This window comes from Eumetopias jubatus, unplaced genomic scaffold (assembly GCF_037043125.1).
Source record: "Eumetopias jubatus isolate StellerSeaLion01/CBP00866 unplaced genomic scaffold, mEumJub1_p1.0 scaffold_12, whole genome shotgun sequence".
Taxonomy (NCBI): domain Eukaryota; kingdom Metazoa; phylum Chordata; class Mammalia; order Carnivora; family Otariidae; genus Eumetopias; species Eumetopias jubatus.
The window spans coordinates 50687184-50697198 of record NW_028274818.1 but is presented as its reverse complement, the minus strand read 5'-3'; the positions used below and the strand labels follow the sequence as shown (position 1 = coordinate 50697198).

General features: G+C 42.2%; 1 pseudogene; it reads right to left on the bottom strand.

The window, feature by feature from the left end:
* Nucleotides 1–8180: 8180 nt before the first annotated feature.
* On the bottom strand, nt 8181–8590 carry LOC114224005 (small ribosomal subunit protein eS12 pseudogene; annotated as a pseudogene).
* Nucleotides 8591–10015: the final 1425 nt, after the last annotated feature.

Here is a 10015-nt window from a genome sequence, read left to right as displayed (position 1 = left end):
AGGGTTTGACAACAACTTTTACATGGGCTATGGTCATCCTTAAGTAATCTCCATCTTTCCTTTCCCCTGGACACTATCTTTTTTGGCATTTCAAGGGCAGCTCCAAGGAGAAGCTCTCTCAGTCCCATCTCAGTGTTCTCAAGAAATCAGTTCTGCATGAGAAAGACAGTTTTTGATTCCTTTATCCCTATTACCAAAATCTACCATTCCACCAGCACTTCCTCTCAGGATCATGGACCTGTTGTACTTCCTTCTCATGACCAAGTGCTAGTGCTTCCCTTTGAGGGGCAAAGAGTTGGGAAATGTGTCTAAAATTTTAAAATCATGACTTTCAAGCATTTTTGTTTGTGATCCAAAGTAAGAAATGCATTTTATATTGTGATTCATTACAAACACACATACCTAAAAAAAGTTTTGTGTAACACTATTAACTCTCACTATATGCATATACTCCATTATCTATATCCTTCTGTTTAATTAAAATAAAGTAGACTGGCCTAGACCTGCAAAGTTATTTTTATCACTCCACTAAGGGGGCCCAACCCATTTTTGAAAGAAAACAAAACTGCTATAAGGATTTCCATATTGACCTATGCCTGAAATAAGGGTGTAGAGAGCATGAACAATAACAAAATTCAAACCTTTCACATATTGTCGGTCTAGTTATCTGCTCTTCAAGACATAGGACAATTATGCTCATTCAATACGTATTTGTTATAGCATATAACCAATGCTAATGCAGCATATCTGGGAACTGCTGGCATGCTAGTCTTGACTGAGATTTATGGTCAAATATTTTTTTGTGGTTCTGCTATTGAAAAGACTATAAAGAAAGAATCACATGCCAGACTACAGGCCATGAGCCATCAGAGGCACTTCATTTTCAACAAGAAGAGATTGAGAAATCTTTATTAAGAATCCATATTGATTTCAAAGACCATTCCAATGGACTATATTCTGATATAGTAGATTCCTTTTAATAATGGTTTAAATGTAAGTAGGAGTAAAGGCTAATAGTTAAGATCCCAGGCTCAGGAGTTGGGTAAACTTTGATTTGGTCCCTGGCTTTGCCACTTGGCTTTGTGTTCTTGGGCAAGTTACTTAACCTCTCTGAGTTTCAGTTGCCTCATCAGTAAAATGCGGAGAAAAGTAGAATCTACCTACTGGTAGGGATATTATGAGAATTAAATGAAAGAACATAAAATGTTAGCAGGATGCATTACACAGCAATGATCATAACCTAATGGTGTTATTTGCAACACATCAAATGCCAGATGTAGATTCAGATAGTGGATTTGTTTTTACCTCCATTAGAATGTGTGGACCTCAGTTTGAGAATGTGTGGATAGGGACCTTATCTAAGCTATCAGTATTATGCCATAATATTCTTGAGCAATTAGTTAGGCAGGATGGAGTGGCCAGCAAAACTTGGCCTGGCTTCTCATGCTCAGCCTGTCAATACTGTGTTCAAAGATAGGGGGCAGTCTTGTTGTGTCCCTGATGAAGCTTCTCCATATATTTATAGATTTTTTTTTAAGATTTTATTTATTTATTTGAGAGAGAATGAGAGAGAGAGAGAGAGAGAGAGCACATGAGAAGGGGGAGGGTCAGAGGGAGAAGCAGACTCCCTGCTGAGCAGGGAGCCTGATGTGGGACTCGATCCCAGCACTCCAGGATCATGACCTGAGCTGAAGGCAGTTGCTTAACCAACTGAGCCACCCAGGCGCCCCTATAGATTTTTTTAAAAGTAGGTTCCATGCCCAGCATGTTGCCCAACACAGGGCTTGAACTCACAACCCTGAGATCAAGACCCGAGCTTAGATCAAGAGTTGGATGCTTAACTGACTGAGCCACCCAGGCACCCTGATATCACAGTCACCTCTTTATATCATAGAGTTAAACTTTGCTCTCCATTTGGTGAACTTGAATCAAGCTAGATGGAGATGGGGTCTAAGTTACATAGGGCTTTGAGGGCAGACCAGCTGCTTCAGTGTCTTCACCGTAATCAACCAATGTGGACATTTTCTCCCCAGGAACTTGACAAGAATTCTACTCAACAAACCTGTGGGGGCATCAGTAATTATTGTAGTAATAATATCAGCTAACACATCTTTAGCACATACTTTGTGTTCTAGAAATCTTCACATATATTACATCGTTCCATTATCACAGCAACCCAGGTGGTAGGTACCATTATTATCTCCACTTTGAAAATGAGGAAGCTAAGGGCATGGAGAGGCAGAGTAATTTCTCCAAGGCCACAAAGCAAGTAAATGAAAGCACAAAGCCAGATTCTGTGAGAGCATACAGCAACAGCATTTTCAACCATCTCTTTGGGCTGTTTGGGCTTTTGGCTGTTTCTTGTGAAGGTTCTAGTGAATGGATGGTGGGGGCTAGCAGTTCATAAGGACTCAGCAGAATCATTTTTTTAAAAAAAGGGAAGGTAGTGATGCTTTGATCTTTGCAATTGTGAGATAATCGCATCACCGAGTCTGTGCATACCAGACTAATAAGCTGGTGTCCCAAACAAATAGCACCCCCTGACTTAGCTATTGCCAGATAGGGAGAAGTGTTAGAGAGAAGGTGGTATAGTGCAAGATTAGCAGGCTATGAGGACCCTCAGGGATTCCTGTCAGTGTTTGCCGGGTAATCATAGAGTGGCTGACTTATAGAAATGTCGTGAATAAGGGAGTATCCTCTCATGGCCTCTCCATTCCTTGTACTTTTCTTTTTATTGCTGGTCATCCCGTGTTATTTAGTACCTAATAAGGTTCAGGCTTCTCTAGAGAGAATCCAAATACCTTGCTTTCTTCACTGCATCTAGGAGCTTCCCTTTTCCAAGTGCTGTGGTCAGGAAACCTCTGCATGCAAGATCAAATACAGTGACTTGATTTGTAAAATTGACTCCTATTGCTTTATTCCCCAAGTTTACAGCACATCACCCTTAGAGCATAGGAAGTCTAAACAAGTTTATTTTCTCAAGCTTGGATTTGAAGAATTAGCCTTCAGAAGAGAAATACACAGGGAAGTGCTCATGGCTAGGGGCCCCTCTCCACCTTCTCCTGGTCATGGGGTAGGGTTTCCAGCTGACTGACAACCTTCGAGGCCTTATGTGGAACACTGCAGCTCACTTACTCTTGCTGGAGAGAAGACGGCTGGTGGGAGAGAGGGTGTGTGTGGGGAGCAGCCTTCCCCCCCAACAGCCCAGCTGCTCCCACCTACCTCTCTCTACCACACCTATAAGGGGGCCTCCTCAGTTCCCAGCTTGGCTTGGCTGTACTGCTCTGGGCACCAGTCTCCAAGAAGTCTCTCTGCCTCCCCAGCAACTGGGGCACCCGAAAGGGCAGAGCTGGAGAAGTCTCAGTAACACAGACCAGCCTGGGGAGAAGGCTGCTCCATGGTTTTTGGGCAGGCCGACCTGGAATGAGTTGGCAGGCTTTATTCCAGTCTTGAGGGACAGGTACCCACATCAGGAAACCACCATCCTAACTGGCCCCTTTTTTGGCAGTCTGAACCGAGAGGCTAAGAAGGGAAAAGGAGAATGTAGAATTCCACCCCACCTTAAGGGCAGGCATGTGGTTGCTGGGGAGTGGAGGTGGGCCAGCCTGAAGGGCCAGGTGGGGAAGGGGACAGGCACAAGTCGCTGTGTAGCACGTGAGCTGTCTGCTGGGCCAGGCTATTCTTGTAGATGCTCATCCTGTACCTCTTTTTACCCTCAGGAGGGGCACCCACACATGACAGAGAATGGATGAAGGAAAATATTTCCTTTCTCCAGCAGTAATTTCCTTCCATGACACTGGTTAGGACCTCCCCTTCTCCCTCTCTCCAACCCTCCCTCTGGTTCTCGCCAGGAAGGAAAATCCTACGTACACACCTGGAATCATAGACCAGACGAAAACACTAAAGCTAGTCACCCGACTATGAACACATTCTCCAGCTTCCCAGGGAAGCCACACTAAATGTCTCTCCTGGACGTACCTGTGACTGCGTGTGGGAGAGCACTCCTCCTTGTCCTCCACCTATACCTACACCCCACAGTGCCTTCTTCATGTTACTTCCCTGTGCCGTTGGCCCACCCACCACCACTCATCCTGTTAATGCAGCAGGATTGTGAAAGGGCAGAGGCTTTCTGAAAATAAGTCTGAACCCAAAGTGACGAAGGAGGGAAGAGCAGCTTTCTGAATATTGGATTAAGACTGGCTCCAAGAATATTGATATTCCCATAAGAAAGCGGTTAGCTTGCCCACTACTTTAGAACCCCATGAATATTTCATTGGTTGACTTAAGCTCTGAGATTTTAAAACACACAGACACAGACAAAGCACCTTTTCGGCAACAGGACCATCACACCATTCTCCTGTGCCTGGGGTTCAGACACAGCTCTGGGACAATGCCATGTGGCAGCATTGAGACAGAGTCATCTGTTCACCTAACAGGCATCTATCTAAATTTATATCTAACCGGGGATATCTCCTGGTGTGGTCAGGGCAAGGTTTCCAGAAGACAAACAGTGGTTTAACACACATTTGTGACTCGCTGAGGAAGCTGACTTCCTCAGCTACCCATTGCTGAAGGGGACCAGTTGTCAAAATAGCTTATTGTCTGCAGCTGAGTTAATGATGGGAGCAAATCAGTTATAGCATTTGGAGGTAAAGGAAAAATTGAGGCTGTGATTTATATTGCTCTGACCCTGGACAAAAATGGATGTTCATAAAAGGATAGATTTCTTTAAAAAAAAATTGATTTCTACATATTTTCAATAAATTTCAAAATAAAGAGTTTTTACTAGTTCCCTTGGCCAAAATGCCTCATTACTATGATACTTTGAAATTCTCCTTTCCTCACTATAAGAAATTCTAATGCCATAAGGGGAAAAGAACAGCTGTTCAACACAATTTAGAAAAATCTTTCAATCATACTGAAATCTATTAGTCCAAATCCCTTCCTTCCCGAAGCTGAATGATGGTAGTCATGAGTGATGCTGCATTCATTACAGGGAAGTTCAATATAATGGAAAGAACTGTTGTTTCGAGTGAGAAGACCTGGTGTATAGATTCAGCTTGGCCACAGAGACTTTGGGCAAGACCCTTCACTCATCAGTTGTTTTCTATCCTATAATCACTGATTAAATGTTATTATTTTGCTTATGACTTATTTTGGTTGTAAGTGAAGAAAATTAAAATCCAGTTGTCATGAATGGAAAGAAAGGAGTTTATCACCTCATGGAACTAAAAAGCTCAGGGGTGGTTTCAGGCTAACAAGATCCAAGGGCTCACATGAACGGCATAAGAATTGGTTTTTCTTGGTTCTGTTTTCTCTGTGTTGGCTCCATTTTCAGGCAGGCTGTATAGTTTGTGTGGCAAGATGACTACCAACATCTCTGGGTTTATAGTCTGTCTTTTTAGCTTCATGTTCAGTGAGAAAAGGATTCCTATTTCCTGGAAGCTCAGGTCTTGGTGTGTCTTGGGTATAAATCTCATTGGACCAACTTGGGTTACAAATTTATCCCTGAACCAATCACAGTAATCAAGGGGTTCACTACTCTGGCCAGGCTTCGATTGCATGCCTAGCTCTGAATTTAAGCCTATTCAAACCATATGTGATGGGAGAGGAGAATGGATTGTTTCCCAAGGACAATCAGGGCACTGGTATTGTATCATGAATTGGGGGGAAGGTGTGGGCAGGTAAAACTTATATATACTATTTTTAAGGTTACCAAGTGTCCTCCACGTTGTTGAGTCCCATAGTCAATTCTCCATCCTCTTACGGGATAATCAGCACCATTTGGCATATCGGATCATTCCTGCTTTATTTTATTTTTTTAAAGATTTTATTTATTTATTTGAAAGAGAGAGTGAACATGAGAGGGATGAGGGTCAGAGAGAGAAGCAGACTCCCCACTGAGCAGGGAGCCTAACACGAGGCTCAATCCTGAGACTCCGGGATCAGGATCTGAGCCGAAGGCAGACACTTAACCAACTGAGCCACCCAGGCACCCACCTCAATTCCAGCTTTCTTACAGTGTTTTCTTCACTTGGATTTTAGGCCCTCCCCATCTCCACCTGAGTCCTTTACTGACTGATCCTTTGCTGGTTCTTTTTCCTCTCCCTGACTGTATCAGTCAAGACTCAATCAGAAACCACACCAGTGATCTGAACATAAAAAAACACAGTACAAAGGATTATTTTGTATTAATGTTTTGTTTTATGCACTAGTAAAAAGTGGGTTAGAGAAGAAGGAAAACAGGATGCTAAGGGATAAACAAGTAGCAAATGCAGAAACCCGCCCCCCAGCTGAGATTCAGAGCTCTTTGAGGGGCTTGTGGCTGCTGTGGGAACAGAAAGCCTGGCAGTGGGGATGAAACTTGCCAGAGGCCATAAGCCAAAACTGGATGGTGTGGGCTGCAGCTAGTCCACGAGGACTAAGGTGAGGGTTTCCAGACCTCCCAACCCAGTTTTCAGTAAATGGCACAAAATCTAAACCTACCTCTCAGCAAATGGCAACTCTACTCTTGCAGTTGCTCAGGTTCTGGAACCAGCTTCACTTCCTTTCACACACTGAATTTAACCTTTCAGCAAATCCTATTGGTTCTACCTACAAAGTGTATCCAGAATTGGCCCACCTCCACTGCTACCTCCCTGGTCTGGGTCACAGCTCTCTCTCACCTGGACAATCGCATTGCCTCCTAACTGGACTCCTTGCCTTGGTCCTTTTGCCACCACAATCTCTGTTCAGCAGAACAGCTAGAATGACCTTATAAAAATAAAAGAGAGATTGCAGCAGGCATCTGCTCAAAACCCTTCACTCACTTCCATTTTGCTCAGAATAAAAGCCCAAAGTCCTTATAATGGCTTATGAGGCTCTAAATGATACGTCTCCCCATTATCTCTCTGACCTCATCTCATTCCTTCTGTCTCACTCCATTCCAGCCATGCTGGCCTCCTTGCTACTTCTCAAACTCCAGGCATATATTTTTCAGATCTTTCTACTTGTTCTTCCCTGTGTCTAAAAGGTACATGGTTCACACTCCTACCTCCTTCAGTTTCTTGTTATATGTTACTTTTTCAGGGAAGTATTTTCTTATAATTACACAGGCTTCCAACCATAGAGTGAGGAAGTCACAGGGATGAAAGGTACAGCATAAGGAATATAGTCAATGATATTGTAATAGTGTTGTTTGGTGACAGATGGTAGTTACCCTTATGGTGAACATAACAAAATGTATAAGCTTAGGGGCGCCTGGGTAGCTCAGTCATTAAGCGTCTGCCTTCGGCTCAGGTCATGATTCCAGGGTCCTGGGATCGAGCCCCGCATCGGGCTCCCTGCTCAGTGGGAGGCCTGCTTCTCTCTCTCCCACTCCCCCTGCTTGTGTTCCCTCTCTCACTGTCTCTCTCTCTCTGTCAAATAAATAAATAAAATCTTTAAAAAAAATGTATAAGCTTATTGAATCACTATGTTGTACACCTAAAACTAATGTAACATTGTGTGTCAACTATACTCAAATAAATAAAAGAAAAAAAAGAATTTTTTACCACACTTTTCTTCAAAGCACTCACCCCCTCTGACATCTAAATATATGTATTGTTTATTATCTGTCTTTCCCCACTGTAATACATAAATACAAGTTCCATGAGAACAGAGATTTTTGTCTAGTTTGATCATTGATATAATCTTTCATTTAAGTTTTTACTTAAATTCCAGTTAGTTAACATAGAGCGTAATATTAGTTTCAGGTGTACAATATAATGATTCAACATTTCCATACAATAGCCAGTGCTCATCACCACAAGTGCACTCCTTAATCCTCATCACCTATCTCACCCATCTCCCTACCCGCCTCCGCTCTGGTACCATCAGTTTGTTTTCTATAGTTAAGAATCTGTTTCAGGGCACCTGGGTGGCTCAGTTGGTTAAGCCTCTGACTCTTGGTTTCAGCTCAGGTCATGATCTCAGGGTGGTGAGAATGAGCCCTGCTTTGGGCTCTGTGCTAAGCACAGAGTCGGCTTGAGATTCTCTTCCTCTCCCCCTCTGCCCCTCCCCTCGCTAATGCCTGTGTGTGTGCAAACGCTCTTTCTTTCTCTCTCTCTCTCTCAAAAAAAAAAAAAAAGGAATCTGTTTCTTGGTTTGCCTTTCTCTCTCTCTATTTTTTTTTTTTGGAACAAGAACTAAGAAGCAAGTTTATTTGTTCATTTCTTGCACTTGAAGTATTCCTCGATGACATCCTTCACCTGAGACTCTTTGCCATAGTCCTTAACTACCACAAAACTGCAACCAACCACTTTACGGGGTTTTCCCTCTCTGTCAATTTTACAGAGTCCTACCCATTCCCCTAGTTTCTTGTTGTCATCAACCTTGATTAGGTTGATTTGGTGTTCAGCACAAAGGGCCTCCACCAACTTGACATAGATAGGTTCATCACAGTTGGATGCAAGCACACAAAGATGGGCCTGGCGCTTGTCTAAGGCTTTGGCAGCTTCGTGAATTCCACGTGCTAGGCCATCGTGGATGAGGGCGGTCTTCAGCACCTCTTGTAAAGCAGTATTAACATCCATTACACCTCCAGCAGCAATGCCTTCCTCGGCCATGGCGGTGGATTCTCACTGCACATTTGTTTCTTAAATTCCACATATGAGTGAAACCATACAGTATTTCTCTTTCTCTGGCTTAGTTCACTCAGCATAATCCTCTCTAGCTCCATCCATGCCATTGCAAATAGCAAGATTTCGTTTTTTGAATGGCTGAGTAATATTACATTGTACATATATATACCACATCTTCCTTATCCATTTATCAGTTGATGTACACTGGGGCTGTTTCCATAATTTGGCTATTGTTGACAATGCTCTATAAACATTAGAGCGCATGTGTCCCTTCGAATCAGTATTTTTGTATCCTTTGGGTAAATACCTTGTAGTGTAATTGCTGGATTGTAGGTTAGTTCTATTTTTAACTTTTTGAGGAAACACCATACTGTTTTTCAGAGTGGCTGCACCAGTTTGCATTCCCACCAATACTGTAAGAGGGTTCCCCTTTCTCTGCATCCTCACTAACACCTGTTGTTTCCTGTGTTGTTAGTTTTAGCTATTCTGACAGATGTGAGGTGATATTTTATTATAGTTTTGATTTGTATTTCCCTGATGATCATTGATGTTGACCGTCTTTTCATGTGTCTGTTGGCCATCTGTCTTCTTTGGAAAAAAAATGTCTATTCATATCTTCTTCCTATTTTTTAATTGGATTATTCATTTTTTGGGTCTTGAGTTCTCTAAGTTCTTTATAGATTTGGATAGTAACCCTTTATCAGATATGTCATTGGCGAATATCTTCTCCCATTCTGTAGGTTGCCTTTTAGTTTTGTTGATTGTTTCCTTTGCTGTGCAGATACTTTTTATTTTGTCAATAAGATAACTAGGAATAAACCTAATCAAAGAGGTGAAAGACCTGTACTCTGAAAACTATAAAACACTGATGAAAGAAATTTGAAGATGACACAAAGAAATAGAAAGACAAGGGTGCTTGGGTGGCTCAGTTGGTTAAGCAACCAACTTTTGATTTTGGCTCAGGTCATGAGATTGAACCCTGCATTGGGCTCTGTGCTCAGTGCAGAGTCTGCTTGAGATTCTCTCCTTCTCCCTTTGCCCCTCCCCCTGCGCTCTCTTCTCTCTCTCTCTTCCAAATAAATAAATAAAATAAAATCCTTAAAAAAAAGAAATAGAAAGACAATGCTCATGGATTGGAAGAACAAATATTGTTAAAATATCTATACTACCCAAAGGAACTACACATTTAATGCAATCAGAATACCAACAGCATTTTTCACAGAGCTAGAACAAACAATCCTAAAATTTGTGTGGTACCACAAAAGACCCTGAATAGCAAAAGCAAATTTGAAAGGCAAAGCAAAGCTGAAATTATCACAATTCCAGACTTCAAGTTATATTACAAAGCTGTAGTAATTGAAACAGTTTGGTACTGGCAGGAAAATAGACACATAGATCAATGGAACAGAAAAAAC